This window comes from Vollenhovia emeryi, unplaced genomic scaffold, assembly GCF_000949405.1.
Source record: "Vollenhovia emeryi isolate VEMERY1.0 unplaced genomic scaffold, V.emery_V1.0 DF939414.1, whole genome shotgun sequence".
Classification (NCBI taxonomy): Eukaryota; Metazoa; Arthropoda; class Insecta; order Hymenoptera; family Formicidae; genus Vollenhovia; species Vollenhovia emeryi.
This window is the reverse complement of record NW_011966952.1, coordinates 53,958-59,055: the sequence shown is the minus strand read 5'-3', so window position 1 is coordinate 59,055 and position 5,098 is coordinate 53,958.

Genomic DNA, 5,098 nt, shown 5'->3' with positions numbered 1-5,098 from the left:
AAAATATGGATATACTCGTACAATTTATTGGTGAAAAATCATCGTTGCTTACTTGGTATGTTACCAAGTATATGAATAAAGCAGGAAAAAGTGAAATAAGCGAGTCTATCAATGATAGTAAAAATAATAAAAATCATTGGCAAGCTATCTTTGGAATATTGCTTTCCGATTTACGAATAATAGGGAATGTGGTGCTCTTGTAGCTGCTGATACATTGCTAAGTATTCCTCTATACGGGACTGATCCAAACACAACCATTAGATGGTTAGATATTAATCAAATACGATATAGAAAAGTCAAGAATCATACAGAAATTGAAGCTCTTGATGGAGATTCAACAGACATATTTTGTCCATCTATAATACGAGTAGATAATCATTATCCGCATAGACCAAAAGAATTAGAATCGATGACATTATATGAATTTGCAAAGTGGTACGATATTACGAAAATCAAACCCCGAGATAAACATTGTTGGGAGTGTGCAATCACCTCTATTGTATTTTTTTTTAGTTATATGTTCCGTGGTTTTTAAGCCGCCATATTAGTTACGCTGTATTATTTTAAGTTTCGTCCGTAAGATGTCGAGATCTGTTCTTTGTTTAGTTTCATAGTTTAAGTTACGTCTCTAATGTATGTACCGTTCATCTTACGCTCGCACAACGAACGTCTTTGTAATCCGTTCAATCTGAATTACACCTTCTTTAAGAATAACCCAACAAACATGTTGAATATTACAAAATGGATAATGGTTATTATGTTAAACGGCGACAACGTGGATATCTTATCAATCACTATAAAAATGATGTCAATACACGGCCGGAAAATTATTTCTTCTCATTACTACTTATGTTTCAATCATGGCGAAAATTAGAAGATCTTAAAAATGAATGTGATACTTATACAGAGTCATATCACCAGATAAAATTACATAATGTGGAAGCTTTGCAGTATCATGATAGATTAGAAGAATTGAAGAAAGCACATGAAGATGCCGTAGAATTAGTTAAACAATAATTAGACGAGGAAAAACAGAATGTATCTCAGGATGATCCTGATAATCCGATAGGTGTTCCAAATATTGAAGCTGGTGAAGCGATGCAAGATTTTAAAGATCTCGGTGACAAATTAGTTCAGGAAATTGACGTATCTGAAATGATTTCAAAACTGAATGCAGATCAAAGAAGAGTGTTTGATAGAGTTATCGATACTGTATTGTAACGAAGCTTACTCTTTCCGGTTTCCGGACAGGACTCCGGCAGGTATTCTTAATTCAGGATATTAAGAATGGTAATTAATCAGACGCGCGGTTCTGATTACGGTTGAAAGAGTTCGCGTCTCGGTTTCGGTGTTGACGTGCTGTGTGTCGGCAAAATAAATCCTCCGTTCCTCTTATTTGCCGAATATGCTCAGCTCCAGGGCCGTCGAGAGGAAAGGAGGAAAAGATCTTAATTACTAGTGAGGTGAATCGCTTGGAAGGATCGGAAATAAATCAGACAGGTGTTTTTTATAGTTAAAAAACAATAGGAATAAGTTTTATTCAAGGAATTGATACAAGGGATTGAGGTATTTACAATGGGTACGCCCTGTGATTAAATACAAAGGAAAAGAAAAGGATTAGTCGGTTTTACAAAGGGTACGCCCTGTGACTTAAAATACAAAGGAAAAAGGAATATGATTATTCGGATTAATGATGTGCAGAAGTACGCGGCCGGATCGGAATATGGGATACAAAAACTACAGGATTATGATACTTAGGCAAATTTACAGAAAATACGTCGCTGGCTTACAGTACAGGAAACGAAAGGATTTGATATCTGATTCGCGTTATAATTAAATCGGACACGGTGTTCAAAGTAATTTACGAGATAAGTGAGATGAATAATATAATCACAAGTATCGTGGTATTGCTAAATAATTATACGGAACGGAATAAGAATGCTATAATTCGAGTACAGGAATACGGATGGAATTATTTACAGGAGTATTTCATATTAGCGCCGCTATATCGACAAAAGTTCTGGAGACGCTCTGGCATTTATCGGAGAGGATGTCTAAACGGGATCCTCAGGTCTGTAAAGGGAGAACAGTGACGGGATTAATTCTACGGAAGCCTACTCGCGAATTAGAATTAATTCCCACCCGAATATTCCCCCCTGGCCTTTAACTCCGGTCAGGAACAGGAAACGGATCAGGAACAGGAAACAGGGTCAGGACAGGAACACGCCCGAGCAGCGCCTCGTTATGCGTGAGATTTCAGTAACATTTGCACACCGGGAAGCACCCCGTTGAGTGTACGTTACTGCGGAGATACTCCGTTCCCCCGAAACACGCGCCCGCTGTTACGGAGGATGCCGGAGTCAGGAACGGATACGGGAGACCGGTACGGGAAAATGTAACATGTGTACACCGAGGAGCACCCCGTTAAGTGTACGTTACTGCGGGCCGGGGTGCATGACGGAGTAGCGCCTCCGCTGACATGCACCCCGGTGTGGTCTACGGCCGATTGACAGGAGCACCCGTGTACTTGGGGCAGACCGCAGTGGATGTGGGAGGCATCCACCGCCGCGTGTCTTCGCTCGGAGCACCGAGGCAAGACTGACTTCTTCTCGCCAGCTCCGGAGGGCTTTTATACCCCCCAGAGTATAGGCGCGCGGGGTAGAGACGGCAGGGGCAGGCGCGGCGTTGCCAGTTAAAGTTGACTTGGCAACCGCGCCGCTATCGCTCTCTCACTCGCACCCGGTAGTGCGTTCTCTCTCGCGCTTGCGCCTTCCCTGTCGCCTTCGTCACAGTATCATCGGAGGATAAATCGTTGTTGCGATTGTATGTTAGTGGTGAAGGAGGCACTGGCAAAAGTTTTTTGATGAAAACAATTAAATGCTGGATTAAACAAAACCTCAACAAGGATACTGCTGTAGCAGCCCCTACTGGTATAGCAGCGTTTAATATAGACGGCTTAACAGTTCACAGAATGCTTCAATTACCCGTTGAACATGGTTAGACTCCTAAATATAAACAATTGTCCGATCATGTGTTGAAAGTTTTACGAGCAGATCTGAAAGATGTCATTCTTTTTATAATTGACGAAGTGTCAATGATATCTAATTTGTCATTTATGTATATACACCTACGATTATCTTAAATATTTGATAGTATTGATTGTGATGACGGTTGGTTTGGCCGAAAGCATATTTTTTATTTGGAGATTTGCTTCAGTTACCTCCTGTACACGAAGATCCTGCTTTTGTACGTTTATCAGATGAAAAAGTTTCTAAATGCCTCGGTTCGTTATGTGCGACTAATCTATGGGCTACATTATTTAATTATGATGAATTGACAATCAACATGCGCCAGCAAGGAGATAGATCTTATCGTGAATTACTGTCGAGAATTCGCATTGGTTTGGTAATTAAGTCTGATTGTGAGATTCTCGAAAGAAGAAAAATATCTTTTAAAGGTGTGTCTTTTGAAGCGAGATTACACGACCCGGGAAAAAATGGAAAAGATCTGAACAGACCTGATCAGATCAAATCAGATCCAATTCGCTCAGATCTGATTTGATCAAAATATTGGCCCTATCTGATCAGATTTAATCAGACATGAGTAGATCTGATCCGGTCCTAGCGGACAGAGTCAGATAGGATAAGAATAATTTATATCTGATCAGATTTAATCAGACATGAGTAGATCTAATCTGATCCTAGTGGACGAGGTCAGATAGGATAGGAATAATCTATATCTGATCAGATCCACTCAGACATGAGTAGATCTAATCTGATCCTGGCGGACGAGGTCAGATATGACAAGAATAATCTGTATTTGCTCGGATCCAATCAGACATGAGTAGTCTAGAGGTCGATCATGAATTTTTTCACACGTGAAGAGTGAAAAATTTCTCCATTGCCTACTTTTTCTAGCGAAGGACATAGAAGAAGAAGGCAATGGAGAAATTTGTCACTTTTCACGTGTGTAAAAAAATTCATAATCGACCCCCTGATCTATCCTAGCGGATATATGGCAACCCTTACGAAAAATACACTACAATTATAGGGTTTTTCCGAGTGTATAAATTTAACATATTGCTATTCTTTCATGGGTGTTTTATTATTAACTCCATTATTTTTTCCAATAAAATCTTTAGTTTTATTTTTAAGAAATATAACATTATTGAATCAAAAACTAATACTAAAACAACTAGTTCGTATAAATATCCGTTGTTATATTTGGCGCAATTTGTTGATATCATTACTTTTGTAGAGAAGATAGTTTTGTTGAGAAGATATTTTTGTAGAGAATATACTCTTGCAAAAAAGATAGAGTAACAAAATACACTCACCCGCAAAAAAATGGGCCACCACATTTTAGCACAATTTTTTAACATTTTTCAATAGCGATAACTCGGCGAAAAATTATCGCAGACAAATGATTAAAAAAGCATTTTGAAGCTTGAAATTTCAACTTTGAAATGCTGTCAAAAAATTTTTTAAATTCGTTCATCTTCCTTGTTCTATGGTTTAAAAAAGAACACATTGTTTTTTTTTCTTAAAATTACGTATTTTTGACGCTCTGTGGCTGGATAAAAAAATTTGTCTCGAAAATATCATCTCAAATTTCATAAACTACAACTCTTTGCCTACAAAACGCTTTTTTAAAAATTGTCCTGCGATGTTTTTTGACCGAGATATACAATTTTGAAGCTAAACCTGTACTTTTTAGAAATGTTGTCGATACTCGGCGAAAAATCATCGTAGACAAATGATTAAAAAAGCATTTTGAAGCTTGACGTTTCAACTTTAACATGGATGTCCTTTTAAAATTCCTTTATTTTCCTTGTTCGCTGCTAAAAAGAATAAAAATGAACACATTGCTTTTTCCTTAAAATTACGTATTTTTGATGCTCTGTAGTTGGATAAAAAATTTCTCTCGACAATATCATCTCAAATTCCGTAAACTACAACTTTTGGCTACAAAATGCTTTTTTAAAAATTTTCCTGCGATTTTTCTTGACCGAGTTATGTACGATTGATTTCTGAACCAATATTTTTTACAAAGTGCCCATGTAAGGTTTGCCGACCTTTGCCCGACGTGAAACGTCGGA